The sequence below is a fragment of the Petaurus breviceps genome, unplaced genomic scaffold, assembly GCF_028583685.1.
Source record: "Petaurus breviceps papuanus isolate PSGF00001 unplaced genomic scaffold, PetGlider_PUasm1.0 689, whole genome shotgun sequence".
NCBI classification, from domain to species: Eukaryota; Metazoa; Chordata; class Mammalia; order Diprotodontia; family Petauridae; genus Petaurus; species Petaurus breviceps.
Window position 1 is genome coordinate 11396218 of NW_027186458.1, and position 20656 is coordinate 11416873.

A 20656-nucleotide genomic window follows, 5' to 3' on the forward strand; every position below is an offset into this window, starting at 1 on the left:
GCAGTCTGCTGCTTTTGCACCAAGTCCAAGCTTCCCATTTCCTCTGTCAGAGAGCTGGGCCACACAAACCTGCAATGACTTGCAGGTGATTCTCTACTTTCTCAGGCTGATGTCCCCACCATACTGGAATCCACTGGAATTCTTTTCAACATCAATTCACTGAGCTTTGATTTGTCATACTGCACAATACAAGGCCCTCTGAAGTTAGGTTTTTCCAGTGGATTCATGGAAAGCCCCCTTTGACAGACTCAGAATTGAAGGACTTTGGATTTGGGGAATTTCCCATGTTAGATCTCAGGTGCCCCATCCAGCCGGAGATGTCCCCTGGCACCTGCTAGCACCTCTTTATTTGTCGGGCTGGTTTGGCATCGTCTCTGTGCATCCTGTCTCTTCCCTAGTGGAACGTGATCCCTCTGAAATGATTTTCCTTTTATCTTTGTATCCCAAGTAGCCTGAGCTGGATCTGACACCCAATAATGATAATGAATACTTATCTAACGCTTTAAAGTTCCATGCCATTCTCATAACAGCCCTGTGAGGTGCATGCAGTTGGTATCCACTTTAAGAGAGGAGAAAACTGAGACTTGAAAGAGATTAAGTAACCTGCCCCAGGGTTACAGTATCTGGAGCAAGATTCACACTCAGAACTCCATGACTCTAATTGAACATTCTTTCTGCTTTGAAACCTAAGTGTCTAGTAAATGCATGCTACATTACATTGGAATCTGCCCAGAAATGAAAGGGGCTGGGTCACACTGCTTTGGGTGAACATGGGGTAGTTTTGTTTCAGAGGTCACTCTGGAGGGGTGACACTACTACCACACCATCGGGGGTTCCTGGGTCGCCACTGCCTTGTCTCACCAGCGTGCCTCTGATATTTAAAGGGCTTGTTTTACTGAAGGTTGACATCTCCTGACATTATCTGCAGATCTTGGGAGGGCCCAGGACAATCTACTCTGCAGAGGTCACAGGTGTCTTGGGAGTCTCATTCCTCAACCATGAAATTTGCTTCTTCTATTCAATTTTGTTGGGATTATAGACTGTCACAGTACATGCACCCAGAGCTCTGATCTGTGGGTCAGCAGCTGCTGCTCTCGAAACCACAACACAGAACAAAAAATGGCAAGTCCTAATAAGTAGCCGAGTTGGGGATGGGTCCAGAGAGCCTTCCTCCCAAATCTATAATTGGAAATGCCTTTTCCTAAAAGGAGGGAAATAAGTAGGCAGCTCCCTGTGAACTGACAGACACTTGTCACAAACAAAGGCTTTGTGGAATTCAAGCTTGTCCCCCAAAAAGGGATATCCCTGGGCCCTTTTTACAGGAGGTAAAACGTGACAACAAAAAAGCCCATGAACACACATATTTGGCTATTTGTTGAGCATTGGTTTGAGTGAATTAATGCTCATCATTTTTCCTTCTTGGGCTATTTTGACCTGTGACCCTGAGTCCCTAATACCTTTAAGCAGAGAGGCTGAGAGGAAAGCTGAGATAGCTATGTGTGGGACCCCTTGCCTTCAGTCGCTTATCTCCTCAATGGATTCCTGGTTTCTTTGCAGCCCCTGTGGGGGCTGGGGGCAGAGTAATGAGAGTGCTGCTCAAATGGAGGATCTGGCCCCAAGGGCAATGCAGGGACTCACATAGGACTAGTCAAGGATGGAGAGGGTCCTACAGAAGAGGAACTTGTCAGAGCATCTGCAGATACTCAGAATCTCAGGGTTGTTCTGTAGTGTGACCAATCTCTCAGAATCCAGGGAATTTCTGATGCTGCCTCAGGTAGCCCCAGGACAGCTCTAAGCCAGTGTTTGCAGCAGCTGGTGAAACCTTGGTCCAGACTGAGTTGCCCTGAAGCACAATAAGTTTCATTGTCCATGACGTCAAGGTGGTTGAACTCAAGTTTGGAGGGGGGGGGGAGTGGATGTGCCAGAGACCCAGGGGTCTATGCCAGACTGCTGGAGACCCAGCAATTTGCGGTCATCTTCTAATTCTGACCCTACCATCTAAAGGCTGTTCTGGGTTCCCCACTGCCCTGGACCTTGAGGGGGAAAGCTCCAGGATTTTCTTTCCTTCTTTCTCTATCCCCACATCTCTATTCTCTGATAATACCATGTCCTCTGATCAGAAATATCAAAAAGAGACTTGGTCAGTTAGTCAATGCTTTTTTTTTTTTTAATTTAGTACCGATAGGATGTTCAGTACTTTGGATAAAGTGAAAGGAGGTCCCTGGTAGCTGGTCTAATTGGGGCTTCCCATTCACCTTCCTTTGTGTTTTCCCCCAATGATTCCCTTGATATTCTTGGCCTTTGTCCTTCCAGATGAATTTTGTTGTTATTTTTTCTAGTTCTATAAAGTACATTTTTAGTAGTTTGATTGGCACAGAAAAAGTAAAATAACATAGGTAGAATGGTCATTTTCATTATATTGGCTCAGCAGATTCATGAGCAATTAATAAACTGTATTTGTCTAGATTCGTTTTTGTTTTGTAGAAATTGTGTTCCTATCATCCTTCAGTCTGTCTTGGTAGGTAGACTTCCAAGTATTTAATATTGTCTGTAGTTCTTTGAAATCTCTTTTCTCTTTCTCTTCCTGCTGGATTTTGTTGGTTATCTATAGAAATGATGATGATTTGCATAGGCTTATTTTATATCTTGCAACTTTGCTAAAGTTGTTCATTGTTTCAACCAGTTTTTTTTGCACTGATTCTCCAGGTTTCTCAAAGTTCTTTGTCTCATCAGCAAAGAATGATAATTGTGTTTGCTCATTGCTTATTTTTATTCCCCCAATTTCTTTTTCTTGTCTTATTGCTACAGCTATCATTTCTAATACAATATTGAGTAATAGTTGTGATAATGGATAATTGGCTTAAAGTTTTCTTTCTCTGTTTTTACTGTTCCTGGTTTAGGTATCAAAAGTATTTTTGTTTCCTAAAAGTAATTTTGTAGGGCTTTAAAAAATCTATTTTCAAAAATAGTGTACATACTATTGGAATTGGTTTAAAAAATATTTGTTAGAATCTAGTTGTAAATCCATCTGGTCCTTGGGTTTTTTTCTTTGGAAGCTTATTGATGGCTTTATCAATTTCTCTTATTTTTTTTTAAACATGAGGGTTACTGAAGTATGGCATTTCCTCTTCTGTTATTCTGGGAAATTTATATTTTTTAAAATATTCATCCGCTAAACTTAGATTGTCAGTTTTATGGGCATATAATTAAACAAAGTAGCTCCTAATGATTGGTTTCATGTCTTTTTCGTTGGTGGTCAATTCAAGCTTTTCATTTGGGATATTGATAATGTGCTTTGCTTCTTTTTTTAAGTTGAATTAATTTAAAGTAAATTCATCATTGGTTAATGTATTATTGTTTTTTTTCTCAGAAAAACAGTTTCCAGTTTTATTAGTTCAATGGATTTTTACTTTCAATTTTTAATCTCTCCTTTTACTTTTTGGATTTCAGTTTGGGTGTTTAATGAGGAATTTTATTTCTTCTTTTTCTACAGTTCTTTTTTTAGTAGGATGCCCAATTTGTTGATCTCTACTTGCTTCTTTTCTTGATGAATATACTTACGTATATAAATTTTATCCTAAGTACTGCTTTGGCTATATTCCATACATTGGTTGGTATGCTACCTCATTATTTTCATTATATTTAATGAAATTATTAATTTTTTAAAATTATTTGTTCTTTGATCCATTCATTATTTAGCATTAGATTATTTCGTTTTCAATGAATTTTCAGTCTATGCTTCTAATACCCTTTATTGAATGTAATTTTTATTGCGTTATGATCTGAAAGGTGAGCATTTAATATTTCTGCTTCTCTACATTGGTTTGTATGGTATTTATGCCCTAATACATAGTTAGTTATTGTTAAGGTGCCATTCACAGCTGAGAAAAAGGTATATTCCTATTCCCATTTAATTTTATTAGATCTATCATGTCTATTTTTTTTTTTCTAAAATTCTATCCATTTCCTTAACAACTTTCTAACTTACCTTATGGTTAATTTTAACTACCTCTTTAAGAGGAATGTTGAGGTCTCCCACTGGTATAGTTTTATTCTCTCTTTCTATAACATTTATTTTTTTTTCCTTTAAAAATTTAGATGCTATGCTGTTTATGTATATATGTTTGTTTCTATTACTTCATTATCTATGACTTTTAGCAAGGTACACTTTCCCTGCTTATCTCTTTTTATAAGGTCTATTTTCCCTTTTCTTTTTCTGAGATCATGATTGCTACCCCTGCCTTTTTTTATTTCAGCTGAAACATAATAGATTCTACTCCATCCAGTTTTCTGTCTGTACGTGCTTCTCTGTGTGAGTTTCAAGAGTATTTCTTGTAAACAACATATTGTTGGATTGTGTTTTCTAACCCATTCTGCTATCTACTTACATTCTGTGGGTGAATTCATCTTTTTCAGATTCAGTTATGATTGCTAACTATGCATTTTCCTCCATTCTGTTTTCTTTTGTTTATTTTTCTCTATTTCCTTTTACTCTGCCCCCCCCTCAAAAGTTTGTTTTGCTGCTCACCACTGCCTCCTTTCATTTTTCTCCCCTCTTATTACCTTTTCTTTTTTATCCCATCCCCCTCTTACTTTTAGACTGGATAAGATTGATTTTTATGCCCTATTTAGTGTGTGTGTGTGTGTGTGTGTGTGTGTGTGTCTGTGTGTGTGTGTTCTTTCCTCTTTGGAACAATTCAGATGAGAGTCAGATTCAAACATTGCCTGCTGTCTTCTTTTTTTACTCAATTATAAAAGTTCTTCCTTGCATACCTCTTTTATATGAGTCAATTTTTCACATTTATTTTTCTCTCCCCCCTTCTCCTGGTGCATTCTTCTTTCTCACTTATTCATTTTTTTTTGGAGGGCAATTGGGGTTGACTTGCTCAAGTTCATGAAGCTAGTTTTTGTGTTAAGTGTCTGAGGCCACATTTGAACTCAGGTCCTCCTGACTCCAGGGCCAGTGCTGTATTCACTGTGCCACCTAGCTGCCCTTTATCCATTTTCTTTTGCAAAAACCAATGCAAGATAAATGACTCATTCCTGCACCCCTCTGTCTACGCAGACTTCTTCTAACTGCCCTAATAATTATAAAGTTCTTAGGAGTTACATGTAATCTTCCTACATAGAAATGTAAACAGTTCTTCTTTATTGAGCCCCTTAGGATTTCTCTTTCATGTTTACCTTTTTATGCTTTTCTTGAGGCTTGTATTTGAAAGTCAAATTTTCTATTCATCTCTGTTTTTTTTTTTCTTTAGGAAAGCTTGAAAGTCCTCTTTCATTAAATGTCAGGTTTTTCTCCCTGATGAATTGTACTCTGTTTTTCTGGGTAGGTTATTCTTGGGTGTAATCATAGCTTCTTTGCTTTCTGGAATATCATATTCCAAGCCCTCTGCTCCTTTAATATAAAATCTCTAAATCTTGTGTGATCGTGACTGTGACTTCACACTATGTGAATGGGTTATTTCTTGATGCCCTTTGACCTCAGAGCTCTGGAATTTGCCTAGAATATTCTTAGGAGTTTTAATTTTGGGATTTCTTTCAGGAGGTGATCTGTGGATTGTTTAGATTTATATTTCACGCTCTGGTTTTAGGAAATTAGGGAAGCTTTCCTTTATAATTTCTTGAAATGTGATGTTAAAGATCTTTCTTTGATTATGGCTTTGTTAGTCCAATGATTCTCAAATTATCTCTCCTTGATCTGTTTCCCAGGTATGTTGTTTGTCTACTGAAATATTTTACATTTTTCCCATTTTTCATTATTTTGACTATTCTTCCTTGATATTTCAAAGAGTCCATAGCTTCTACTTACCCAATTCTAATTTTTAAGGAACTATCATAAATAACTTTTGTGCCTCCTTTTCTGTTTGGTCAATTCTGTTTTCTATGGTATTATTTTTGCTCAGCATTTTTTTGTGACTCTTTCACAAAGACATTTGCCAAGTGGTATAAGAAGTCATTTTGTCCCTAACTAAACATCTCTGGAGACACATGTGATAAAAGAAAAGATGGGAACTGGTTGGGATTTTCTGAAAGAAATGAAAAGGGAAGGATGTGCTAGAGCCTTTTGGGCTAGTTACAGTTAAAATGACAGCATTCATCTCCCATTGGCTTTGTCCATTCATCCAGATACTTTCTTTACTCCCTATTGATGTTTGGGAGGCATTTATTTTCCAAGACAAGAAAACAAAAGGAAAATTGAATGAAGGATTGGGTAGGGGAAGTAGTACATGAGAAAGAGGAAAAATGCTTATTTTTTGAAAAACGGTAAAATAAAATATTACATTAAAAAGATATTAATTGAAGAACACTGATTCAGATGACCTTATTAACAAACCTATATAGAAATCCGTTTCACTGGATTTCAGATTTTTAGCACTAATAATGCTGCTCATAGCCCCAAGAGTGTATGATCCCCAAAATCTTGGGATGAAGTATGGTGCTAGAAGAAGGGCTATTGAATGGAAAGCCCAAGGACCTGGGTTCTGATCTCAGTTCTTCTCTGGTCACTCACTGCACCATAGCAGGCGTTAAGATGGACAGGCCGCTGGACAGTTCACCTGCTTTTCTTTTATTCCTTCCTTTGCGGTTGTAAAGCCACTTCACCTTTATAAATGACTCTACAGACTTTTAAGTAGTATGTTCCATTGATGCATAGGGATGTCCAAACAAAAGGAACCCTTTCCTCTTGGTCTCTGGAAGAGCCCAATGTCTATATCCCAGGGCTCATTTGAACACTTCATTAAGTCATCCTCCACCCCTTTCTTTTCTCCAGGGTTTATATAATCTCAGTGTCTTTTGTTTTTGGTCCAGAACTATGATTTATCTGATAGAGGGAACTCTTGGTGGTGAAACTCTTTTTACCCATTTAGCTCTGTAATATGCAATCTTAGAGAGCTGTCTTGGAAGTGATGAGACTTTCCTGGGATCAAACAGTTTCAGAGGTGGAACCTGAACCCCTTCTCCCTCTCCTTTCCCTCTCTCCTTCCCTCTCTTGCTTTTACCTCTATTTTAATCAACAGCAGTCTGATATATTAACCAAGGTGGTTAAAATTATCAGGGAGGAAACTGAAGGGAAGAGTAGAGTTAAGCAAATTTCATTTAAAATTAGTCCAATGATTGACTTTCTCTTGTCTACAATGTTGAACACATAGTTTCACTGTCTCCTCATCCATTTTGCAACATTTGAGTTTATTTGCTATTAGACATGGGGGTTGAGTTTGGGGTAAATGAATGTTGCCTTCATGTGCCAGCATCATTGGTCCCTTGAGTAGGGGCCAGGAGCTTGTTTTCCATTTGGAATGTCTTGAGCTTACACCTGACCAGCTGAGACATTTTCCATGTAGTCCTTGATTAATTCCAAGCAGAGGGAACAATGCCTCCCAAAATTATCATCACTCTTGACTTGCCTGTAGTAAATCAAGACCTGCTCATAGCAATTAGGTAGGGAGAAGATCATGAGCCGACCCAGCTGCTGCCTTATGGCTCAGAACTGCATTCAAGAGCTTCAGAATGGAAGCGACTTCGCTTGGATCAAGTGCTCCCACCATAACAATGTATTTGAAGTTCTCACAACCAGGGGAAATGACTCCCAAAGAGTAGTTGTGCCAGTCTGAAGCCTTGTCTTCTGTGGATTGCCCCAAGAATCTGTGCTTCATTCTGTGATCGCCCACATTTTTACATCAGCTTAATGAGTAGATGCTCTGCTTGTCTCTTTGACAAATGGAACTGAGCTGGTAGGGCTTGCTGAATTGATTTTAAGGATAAAGGCATTATCCCCAAAAGATCATTGCCAGCCAGAACAGTGAACAGAATGGAATGAAGTGAAATGTAACTGCTAAAAGCATAGAGTTCTACACTTGGGTCTTAAAATTACCTGAGTTCTACAGGTTAGGGCAGGTGTACCTCAACAGTAAGTCATATCATAAATCATCCGGGCAGTTTAATTCTATAAATGGGGATAGTGACAGTATCTGCTTCCCAATGTTGTTGTTTGTAAAGACCTTTACACAATCTTAAAATGCTATGGAAATATTAATAGTGGTGGTGGCCGTGATTCTGGCAGCAGCAGCAGCAGCAGCAGTACTAGCGCTAGTGATAGCCTCTTCTGAGAACAAATTGAGTTCACAATATGACATGGCATCTCCCAAAGAAATGTAGTCCCACAGTCACCTAGTATTTAGAACAAAGGACATTAAATTTTTTTAGATTCTACCTTGCTCAGACCATATCAGGAATCCTGGGAACCTCATTTTAAGAGGACAGTTGGTGATCTGAAATATTTCCCATAGGAGAAAAGCAGGAATGAGGAATAGACCAGAAACTCCGATGTCTGACGATCATCTGAGGGAACTGAGACTTGGACTGGAGCTATGAAGGTTCAAGGGCAAAGGGTCATTGTCATCCAATATTTGAGGAGCTGCCATATGGTAGAGGATGTAGATTTCTGCTTCTTGGCATCAGAGGGTAGAACTTAAAACCACATTGGGAAGTTACAGGTTGACATACTTTTATTTTCTGCTAGGTAAAACCTGCTAACTGTTAGAGCTGTCCAAAAGAGAAATGAGTTACCTCGGGGGAGTAATGATTTCCCTATTAGTGGAGGTATTTAGGAAGAGGTCTGATTGTCTTGTCAGGAATGTTGGAGAGAGAATATGTCTTTGGGTCCTGGTTGACCTTCCTATTCTAAGATCCAGATGGACATAAAGTTCACTGGACTAAGAAACCGAATAAAATTAAAATGCAATCCTTCACCTAGTAAACATGTTTGGTGTTTCTCTTTTTCATCCATTTATCTAGAGAGGAGGTAATGTAATCTGGAGTGAAAGAATGCTAAATATATACATATATGTTTATATGTGTACCTTTAAACCATTAGCACATGATTATATGTTGAATACTCTTGGAACCATCCCATGGAAATATGGTAATAACAAGTTGACCTTTAGACTGTTTCCTTCAGTACAGTGCTGTGCCTCTTTTGACATGTGCCCTGAGTATTCCAACTCTTTCCCCTGCCCCCCAGCAAAGTTCCTATAGTTGGATATAAAAGGGCAAGTACAGGGAATCTGTTCCTCATTTTATTTTTGTTTTGTTTTATACTAAGAACCACAACCATATAATAACCTGCCATTTTTTGGAAATCAATAATGAATATAATCTTAGCTATAAGAATATAGGTGTCAATACATACTCCCCCATGATTCTGCTGATAAAATGGGTTGTTGGCTTATAAATTGGTAGAAAGATGATAAATAGAAGCGAAGGACTATTATATTGAGTTTTAAGTTGACTTGATTATTTACTAAGGTCTTTTCTTTGGAGACCATAGCAAGGTCATGCAAGAAGAAGGATGATATCAAGGTTGAAATTGATGTTCTCTCTGTGCCATTGTTTATCAAGGATTGTTGACTAATTTTGTCCTACACCTGCTGAGCATAACACCTCAATGAAGTTACGATAAGAAAAAAATCTGTTAATTGTAGTGGTGTGAAGGGAGTAGAATCTTTGAGGCCAATGTCTCTGATAGAGGTTTGATATCTAAGATGTCTAGGGAATTGATGAAAATATTTGAGATTAAGAGCTATTCCCCAATTGATAATTAAGTAAATTGTATTAGCAAGCAAAATTCAAAAGAAAGAATAAATACAAGCTCTCTAAAACACCATGGTGAAAATGCGCTGTCACTAATTACAAGAGAAATAAAAATCAACAACTCTAAGGTTCCAACTTACACCAGGCAAATTGAGAATGATAATAAACATGGAAAATGGCAATTCCTGTAAGTGTGATGCAGGAGAGGGGAGGCTTCAGAGTTCAGGTACATTAATGTACTCTTGGTGGAGCTATGCATTGGCCCAATCATTATGGAAATCAATTTAGAATAAGTTCTTAAAACATCACTAAACTATGCTTTCTCTTTGATATATAACAAATATCCTGAAGACATCAAAAAGGAAAGCTATTCAATACATATTTAATGGATTTCTACTGTGTTAGAAGTACTGTGGTAAGCACTGGGTTTACAAAGAAAGGGGAAATTACGTTCTGCCCATAAGGAGCTTATAGAATGGGGAAAGACAAAAAAATGGAGAGGCTGTGGCAGGAAGAAGGTATCCAACATGAGGTCATGATGAAGTCCCAAGAAGGGCAGCCTGATGGGAAGTAAAGATTTGACTGGGCTCAGTGCCCTTCTTAAATGAAGGTTCTGAGAGGAATTTTCTGATACATACACACAAACACACACATACATGGGAAGATACACATACATGCACACATATACATGGGTTTATATATGAACATGCACATATGTACGTTTTTATATGTGCATATATGTATGTATTGTATATATTCACTCTTTGTTGCCTCAAAGAACTAGTAACAAAACAAATCCTCATGAATTGGAGAATAGTTTAAAAAATGATGATATTTAAATATAATGTAAAATTATTTTGCTATAAGATATGACTAAGGGTGGATTTAGATAAACTCATGGAAGTTTATATGAACTGATACAGCATGAAGTGAGTAGAACCAGGGGAACAATTTACAAAATGAATAGTAATGTACAGGAAAGCAGAGCAGAAAAACTTAAGAATTCTCATCAATGCAGTGAAAAGCTGATGATGGACTGTACTCCTCCCTCTCAGCAGATAAAATCACTGTCTAATTTCATTTTGTTTGGCCATATTTATTAGTTACAACATTGCCCACTTTTGCTAGACTCTCTTTTAAAATCATACACTTGTAGGTTATCCAACTGTTGACAAAACCAGATTTGTCGGATTTCTTTTTCGGTCATCTGCCTCCCTATAACCCCATTTGGGGTTTTCTTGGCGGAGATTCTGGAGTGGTTAGTCATTTCTTTTTTCTTTTTTTTTTTGAACCACTAACTGAACCATTTCTTTTAAAGCAATGTATACATGTCACATTATTTGCAGGGGGGGTGAGTCAGGGCATTAGGAGCGCTTAAGGTTAAGGACTGAGAGGGAAGATGCTCAGTCCTTCCTGAGTGATGATCCTCAACTTCTTGGATACTTCCCTCCTTACCACTGAGAGAGGGCCAGAAAAGGGTTCCACTTTGGGGTGGGATTTCTGGTTTTAAGCCCATCTGGGAAGGGTCAACTTCCTGTTCAAATAGCCTTAAGCAGGCTAGTGCTTCCTGTATAGTTTAACAGGTAGCTTATTTCACTGTTTGATCGTTGAGTATTGCCCACACAGATGAAGATGAACTTTCCTGCTATCTTACTCCTAGTCACTTGGCATCTTCCAGTTTTTTTGCGGGGGGGGGGGCTCTGTTAAAAAGTAGGGAATGTATCTGTTGACCCATGATCCTCAAGCAATATTTAATATGCTTGGGAAGATAGGAAAAAAGAAAAGGAGTAATAGGGTGTGCTTTGTGGCTTTGGTGGGAGAACACCAAGCTCCCCATGGCTGCTGGGCTGCTGGGGGCTGGAGGGATACCGAACACCAAGCTCCCCATGGTTGCTGGGCTGCTGGGGGCTGGAGGGACACCAAGATTAGCAGCTAATCTGTTCACCCAAATCCTGGATGTCTGAGCAGCAGGAAGACACTGCAGGTAAGCTTTTCTTGGAAGGAAACATATCCGAGATAAAGAAGGCCACCCCAGATGGCTGTGATCAGCCCCTGTAGGAAGCTGGTGAGTATATCCAAAGGGTGTTACCAATAATCTTGAATTTTCAAGTAACCCACCAGCAATGGTAAGGGCAGAAGGATGGTTTGGAGCATGAGCTTGAGCCATTTGGACCATTCCCAAATGAGGAGAGCCTGCAGGTACGGCATCAGAGAGAACACACAGTACGCAGAGAAGGCAGCATGGTCAGAAAAGAATGATTTCTGGGCTTGAGATACTTCAGTCGGAGCCCCAGTGCAGTTGTTGTGGATGATGTAGCCATGAGTGCATTTCAGGTGGGCCAGTGCAGGGAGGCACACAGCCAGGAAGTTGGGGTGGAGATGGCCTGTGAAAATCTTGGCCACACTGGTGAGGGACTGATTCATAGTGACTCTGAAGAGGAAGGCACTCAGCTCTTTATAGAGCACAGCTATGTAGATGTTGCCCCTCAGTACTGGTGAGGTTAACTGCTCACAGAGTAACCACTGTATCTCTCCCAGAGTGATAGAGGTGATGGAGATGAAAAGGCTGGTATGGATGAGGATGATGTTGTCAATGGACTGAGCTTTTAGTGGGTAGTGGAAGCTGCTGTCATTGCAGAAGAAGCCAGCATGGAAGGGGTCCGTGATATTTGTCTCACACATGAAGAAGGGGATGGAGAGCAGAAGAATGCAGATCAGGTTCACCAGGAGCAGTCGCTTGTTGTAGCCCTGGGCATGTGGACTAGTCTTTTGAGCAATCACCTGGTTTTTGTTTGGGTCATTAGACCAGATTCGGTGCTTGGCCAAAACCTGGCAGTTGTTGTGCATGGATAGCTGCAGACACGCTGGCCTGTTCTCTTGAGGGGCTGGTGGTATGAAGGGAGCTATTTCTTTTGAAGCTCATTTTACAGATGAGGAAACTGAGGCAAACAGTGTTAAGTAACTTGTCTGGGGTCACACAGCTAGTAAATGTCCAAGGCAGGATTTGAATGCAGGAAAATGAGTCTTCCTAATTCTAATCCTTGTGCTCTATTCAATGTGCCACTCACCTAGATTTACTTAGCTATAATAGGGAAAGGAAATATGTTGAGGATGGATGCTGACATCTCAGTGACCTTAATTCAACTGAATGAAGCTCCTTTGTCTCTGCCTATTGCAGTTCACCAACCAACCATTGGAAAATCCCTAAGGCAGCTCCTTGTGAGTATTTTGTATTTAGGCAACAAGAAAATTACTGTATGTCAAAATGCCAACGCCCTGAATCAGTCATTTCTTGAGCATCATTTTAATTTCTTTGAAGGGAACATCAGCCTAACATATTTGGAGTGAGGGATTATCTCCTACCCCCACCCTGACATCTCTTGGGACTCTCAGTCTATAACCTTGATGTTTCCTTTTATGTCACCTCTTTCACACCTACAATATAACTCTTGACTTACCTTTGGGTCACCATCATTTTGACTTCTTTTCTCTTTTCTTTCTTTCCTATGAGTATCAGAGAGAGAATGCGGGTATCAAAAAAAGCATTTATTTGAGAGAAAGTGACAGAGAGAAGGAGTAACAGCAGCTCATGCTGATTGCTAAGGCTGTTGTGTCATCATCTTGGAGGAGAATACTAGCCTTGTTGTACCAAATCCAGAAGCTTTACCAGTAAGTTCCAGTTCTGGCTGCTGTATGAAGTTAGACTGGTTTCCAGAGAGGGTGTTGTGAAGAAATGCCTGCTTTTTGTCTGAGGACCAGCCTAGTCAGGTCACAGGGACTTGTAACCATGCTAACTGGCTGGTAATGAAACGTTTTGATCCAAATTGATTCTCCATTACTGAAGCCCTGTGACCTGAGGAGAGGGTTCCCCAGAGCAAAGATATTTCATATCCATTAAGGATGAACATGATGGCCTTGGTAGAATTTGTGCAACTCATTTAGCCATGGAGGTGTGAGCCCAGGGCTGGGACCAAGTGCAGTTTGTTTGTTATTTTGGGGGAAAGAGGAGGATTAAGGAAAGCATTGGCTGGTGCTCTGAGTATGACATGTATGCATAGGGCTCCTTCTGCTTCCTCTTCCAAGAGGAATAGACTTGGTACTAGAGCAGAGTAAGCCCAGCTAACCTTGGGAGTTAATGAATGGAAGCACAAATCCAAGGGAAGTATGGGGATAGGAACAGAATAGAATCACCGAGAGCATTTGATGCAATCCAGGTCCCAGACCAGGATGGGGCACATCCTATGTACAGAAAGGACTGGCAGCATTGAGGACTGAGCCACAGTCAGCAGCCTTTGAATGTTCTTGGTACAATGGGGGACATTCTGTGCACTTCTCAGAAAGCAAATGTCCAAAATTTCAAAAGGAAAACAGAAAGAGTCTGTAAAGTGTAGCCTGGTGAGCTTATTGTCAATTCCTGGCAAAAGAAAGCAGAGAATATGTTATTAAAGGTTGGTGAGTGATTCATTAAAAGGAGTTGGTGATGCAAAAAGCTATCTCATGCCTTCACCAAACAGAAGGCATGCCAGGCTACTCACATTTCCTTTCCTGACAGGGTGATGAGACAGAGATAAGGAGAACACTAGACATACAGTTCACTTAGATTTTTAGGAAGACCTTTGCCAAAGTCACACATGCTGTTATCATGAAATTTATGGAGCAGTATAGATAAAAAGGCATTGCAGATAGGGGCTTTCACATTGTTTTAATGGCCTTCTTGGGTTGAGGTTGACTTGGAAGGAGACCTGTAGTGAAGCACCCCAGGGAGTGGGCTTACTCTATCATTTTTCAGTGCCTTGGATAAAGAAATAGATGGCAAGGATATCATAATAACAGATTACACAATTCTAGGAGAGATGTCTATCATATTGGATGAGTCTAAATCATGGGAAATCTTGTTAATCTAGAACAGGGGTTCTTGATCTTTTGGGGGTGTTGACCCCTTTGGAAGACTAAGAAGGTGTCTTGACCTTTTCTTTGAGTCATGTATGTTACACTATTTCTCAAGCTCCAGTGAAGATGCAATTTCTTAGATGTAAATGCAAAGTGTTATTATATGGATTATATAATATACAATATATCATTATTATATGGGTTAAAACAAAGTAGATTTCACAATTAGAAGATGGTAGATAATAGCTCAATGGTTATTTGGTTCCTAACTCCCTCCCTGTCAGTCCTAGCTGAGCCCTCCCCCCCCCATGTCCCCTCACAAGGCTCTGTCCTGATTCTCCATTCCTTCTCTTTCACCACTCCTGATCTGATAAACTTCCACATTTAATTACCATACTTAGTCTTTTTTCCTTGAGCTCCAGCATGTATCTCCAATTGCATATTGGAGACTTCAAAAAGCATGTCCTTTTAAATGAGATAATATCTGTAAATCACTTAGTACAGTGCCTGGCACCAGGTAGTCACATTATAAACACATGTTCCCTTCTCCTTCCCCTCCCTATTGTAATGCGAATGTAAATTTGGAAGATCTTCCCTGCCCCTAGGCTAAAGTGCACCTGAAGCCTGGGGTGGGAGGCTTGTTTTTCAGTAGATACTTCTTGATTGGCCAGTGAGTCAATAAGGTTGTTACATTCTCTGAGCCAGGAGAAGGCTATATAAGTCCTGATGTGTAGCTTTGTTTTGGGGGCTCACTTTGAGAAGTGTTCTGTGATTTGATCTGTATTCTGAAAAGCCGTTGTCCAGAGCCCCCCCGGCTTTGAAAAACCCAGATGTTGACTGGGTATGGATGTAATGGTTGGACAGTTTGGAAATCTGTCTACTTGATCTGTTTCTTTCTTGATAATTCTGCCTGTATGCTTTGAAGTTCGGGGTGCTGACCTTTTTCCCCTGAACGAGGTAAACGATATATGTCTGACTGATTAAAGTAAGCTTGTTAACCCATTTTGAGTTGCTTTCCTTTATCAAAGCAGATCCAAGAACCTGTGGTGGCGGCAAACCCTGAGGATGCTTGGGGTGCTTGCTGCTACAAAATGGCGTCATGAACAGGATCTGCAGAGTAAAAGGAAAGTATGGGGACTGGGATAATTGTTTGTTTCCCAGTTGTGGTAGCTGTGATTCTGTGGAGCCATGGAGCAGGAGAGAAGAATGGCCTGCATGAAGACTTCGCTGAGCTGAGAGCAGGAATGGTGAGCTGCCTGCATCGGGACCTGGGCAGAAGCCAGGAGCGGCTGCCGTGTCCTCAGGGTTTGCCGCCACCACAGGTTCTTGGATCTGCTTTGATAAAGGAAAGCAACTCAAAATGGGTTAACAAGCTTACTTTAATCAGTCAGACATATATCGTTTACCTTGTTCAGGGGAAAAAGGTCAGCACCCCGAACTTCAAAGCATACAGGCAGAATTATCAAGAAAGAAACAGATCAAGTAGACAGATTTCCAAACTGTCCAACCATTACATCCATACCCAGTCAACATCTGGGTTTTTCAAAGCCGGGGGGGCTCTGGACAACGGCTTTTCAGAATACAGATCAAATCACAGAACACTTCTCAAAGTGAGCCCCCAAAACAAAGCTACACATCAGGGCTTATATAGCCTTCTCCTGGCTCAGAGAATGTAACAACCTTATTGACTCACTGGCCAATCAAGAAGTATCTACTGAAAAACAAGCCTCCCACCCCAGGCTTCAGGTGCACTTTAGCCTAGGGGCAGGGAAGATCTTCCAAATTTACATTCGCATTACACCTATGTGCATGTCAGATTCAACTTTCCTCAAATGGCCCTTGTTTCCACTCCTCAAACCATCTTCTCTTCTAAGAAACCTTAACCCAATTTTTATCAGGGGCACCAGGGACCTGACTTCTGTGCTCTCTCAATCCCTCACGCAATATTCAAACACTTGCTAAGTCTGGTCATTTTTCTGCCACGTCTCTCACATCTGTCCCCTTCTTTCTACTCACATGACCACCACCCTATTTCTTGCCCTTATCACCTCTTACCTAGACCATTTCAATGAGTCAGCAATTTAAATCAATAAGCAGTTAGTAAACATGGTGTGCCAAGCACTGTGCTATGTGCTGGGAAAAAAAAGACACAAGCAGAAAGAAAGTCAGTCCTGCCCTTCCACAGCTTTAATTGTAATGGGGGGAGAGAACAATAAAAATAAGCTGAGAAGTAGATGGTGAGGGGGAAGATCCCCAAGAGGAGCCTGGCAGACAAAGCCCAAAGGGCATCCTGGAGAGGAACAAAGACACGTCTGGTCACCTTGGCACTTCCCTTTGATTTGCTCTCCCTTCCTCAAGTCTCTCTCCATTCCAATCCAACCTCCTCAAAGTTATCAGAATGATTCCATCAAGTGTAGGTCTACCCAACTCATTCATGTAGTCAATAAACTTGAGTACCTCCCTATCACCTCCAGGATCAGATGGAAACTCTGGCTTTACAAACTCTTCACAACTTGACTCCTTCTCAACTTTTAGGATTCTTCCCACTTTATTTCCATCCCTTCAGCATCTGATACATCTATGGCAGGATACCATGTAACATGCCAATGGAAAATTTAGTTCATTCCAGGCTACCAACAGAGACACATACTGTCCAGGGTTGTAGTGATGATCACCCTACTCTACTCTTGTCCAGTAAGAAAATATTCAAGTAATGGAATGGTTTAGGGATGTATTTGCAGAAGAGCACTGAGAAATTAGAGAGAAGTCAGGGGCTTGATGGTCAAAGACCTTTCAGTGTAGCATGGGGTGATCAGTTTAAGAAGCAGAGGTGGTTTAATTACATTGAGATCAGATTTGACGTGATGGTCCATAAGAGTTGTCTTTGAGTATTTAAACACTTGCTATGTAGCAGGGCAATTATACTGGTAATCCTTGGCTCTGACGATAGAACTAGGATCAAAGGGTGGAAATCACAAAGAGACAGATGAACTCTTGCTGAAGGAGAAACTTCCTAACAATGAGAGCTGCTGAAAAGTGGAATAAGCAGCCACAGAGATATTGGTCCCTACTGATGGAGGTCTTCAAGTAAGACTACATGATTTTTGATTGGGGACTGTCTCAACTAATTGTGGTAAATGAATATATTGTAATCTTGCTTTCTTCAAGAAATGATCAACAGTATGATTAGAGAGAAGGCTGGTAGAAAGTGAAGGCAACAGAGCAAGGACATAGAATACATAGTGACTACACAATGTTAATGGAAAGAGCAACCACTGAACAATCAACATGGAATGCTTTAACAACACAATTTTGCTCCCAAATAAGAAAGATGAAAGGAACCTTCTTTTGCTCCTTTGCAGAGGCAGGAGTCCGCAGGTGCCAAATACCACATATAGCATCCACTTGTTTTCTATATGTTGATTGGTTTTGCTGGCATTTATCTCTTTTGTTGCTCTAAAAAGTCTTTTTTATAGTGATGACTTGGAGAAATGTGGGTGACGTAAAAAGAAAAGCTATTCCCAAAAATCTACTAAGGAAAAATGAGGTGACTGAATGTTGGGTTGTGGTAGCAGTGATTCTGGTTTAACTTGGAGCTGTTCTATATGGCTGAGTCATGGCTAGAGAGGGTCAAGACAGGGAAGCATTAAGGTTGAGGTCCTTGAATTTTAGAATAACAGGGAACAGCCTGGTTGGGATTAGAGATTTTTGACTCATTTCAACCAACATCTATGTGGGAGGCTCCAAATATCTGATGTCATGTGGTCATTGATTTTGAGCTGAAAGGGTCATTAGAGGTAAAACATCTACCCTTCATTGCACAAATGAAAAAAAAAACATAAACCCAGAAAGATCAAATAACTTTCCCCAGTCAGTATCCAAGGTGAACTGGAACTCGTGACCAGTACCTTCTCCATCCTGTCTTCCCTATCCCAATGTTCTGTGTTCTTTTTTGACTTTGAAAAATTCATAAGCTCTCATGATGCCATCACACTGAATCTCTTCTGATCATTTGGCAAGCATTATTCTGCAATTCTCTATGATGAGTGAAGGTAGATAATTTCCTTTGGACTTGTGAACACTGTTGGTTGGGTGGATGTTATCTGGCCAGGGGTTAGACTGTGATCTTCTATGTTTCAGTCAGGTTAACGGAGGTTCTTGGATGCAAAATCTGGGCAGGGCTTTCCCCACGTGTCTGCAGATGTGTCCAGCAGAATCAAAGACATGCTTTGTCATGTGTTTGGCTGAGACAGCCTCAAGCCACCGGAATTCACCCTCCCATTGGAATTTCAGAGTGTCTGAGTGAAGCAGCAGCTCAGAGCTCATCCTGCTCCTCCCCCCCCCCTTTCTTCCATGGATGCCAATACTGTGGGAACTGTGGCTCTTTTGTCTTGCTTTGTGGGCTGGTTCATGACTTAGTGAGTAAGGATAAAATGAGATCATTTTTGTCCCATGCTTATCACAGGCCCTGGAACATAGTAGGTACTTTGACATACTTATTCTCTTGCCCTTCCATTCCCTCCCACACTAAGTGGTTCCCACATTGGACTGTGGATTTGGTGATTGGTCATGACCACATGTGGATGCTTGTTTGGGAGACCAGAAGCCTCATCATCCGATACCACCTTGTGAACCATTCCTGCGGCTCAGGGGCTCCATCCACCTAGTCTGGTCCTTTACTCTCACCAGAAAGTTTATGCTTAAAAATAAATGAGGTAAAAACTCAATAAAACAAAATCATGCTTTGCCTTAGGCTTTCTTTTAATGACAAGAAAGATTTTTTTTTGTTTTTATTTCCTTTAATTTATTCTTTTCTCTGCATAATGACTGCCATGGTTCAGAGCAATTAAGGGCTGAGGAGGAGGAGGAGAAATTGATAGTATTTAGATAGTGCCTGAAGGTTTACCAAACCCTCTCCAAGCTCAGTGAAGTGGACAAGGATGGCTGCCATCAGACACTGTAGCCAGCAATATTCTGTCCCAATTGATCAGGCCTCAGGTGAAGAACTTTCTCCATTTAAGTAGTCAGGTCCTTGGACATCAGATATGACATCTGTTCCCAAACTTTTACTCAAAATCTTTGCAACTTGATAAGATCTCGGTATGATAAGATTTTGGAAGTGGATGGGTCTGAATGGGTCATTTATCTTCTTTCAGTTTACAGAGGGCAGGTGGCTGACACAGTGGATGCAGTGCCAGCTCTGGAGGCAGGAGGACTCACTTTCCTGAGTTCAAGTTTTATTTTTGATACTTATTAGCTGTGTGACCCTGGGCAAGTCACTTAACCTCACTTTTCTCATCTATAAAATGAACTGGAGAATGGAATGTCCATCTTTGCCAAGAAAACCCCAAATTGGGTCATAAGAGTCAGACAAGACTAAAAAGATGAACAGCGTTTTACAGGTTAAGGGACTAGACTAAGGCCACTCAGTTCATAAGTGTAAGATTCAGAATCAGAACCCTTCCCCTCATTCCCAATTCAGTGCCAATGTCAACCCCTTAGTGAACCAGTTCAATTCCATACTACCCTCTCCTTTTGAGTATCTGGTTACTTCAGCTATCCCCAGCCCCATTTTACTAAACTCCAACCTAGGATTTCTCCCTCCATCTACCACCTTCTAACTCATGTGGCAGAGTTGGGCAAACTCATATGCCCATGATGAACTGGGTTTGCTGAACCTTTGTCATCTAATCTCAGCCAGGTCCTCTAGGCAGCTGAACAGTTTTTCTCCTGCCCCCAAACTCTTCTCTCTTCACCTAACCCCAGCTGCTGGGCCAAACCTTCCTCTCCTCTGATCTTCAGCAGCACCCTCTCTTTCTACAGCATTGGATGTGGCCCTTGCCTTATACTCAGTCAGAAAGCTTGAGGCCCTTCTCCTAATGCTGCCTCTTTGACCTTTCTTGTCTCACACTTCTGACATCTCCTCCCATTATGACCTCCTGCAGCTAAGTCTCTGCTAATGAAGTGGGCAAGGTCAAACCCTTCACAGGCACCCTTCATCCCAACCTCTTCTTCCCATCTTATCCAGTACGTTGACCCCTATTACTCCACCTCTCTTTCTAATCTCTCATTATATTTGCTGGTTCTTTGCCTCCTTCCTTCAGACACACCTTGTCTCCCCACCCTTAAAATATCCCCTCCACACCTATCCGTGCTCATTCTCCCCAGCTGT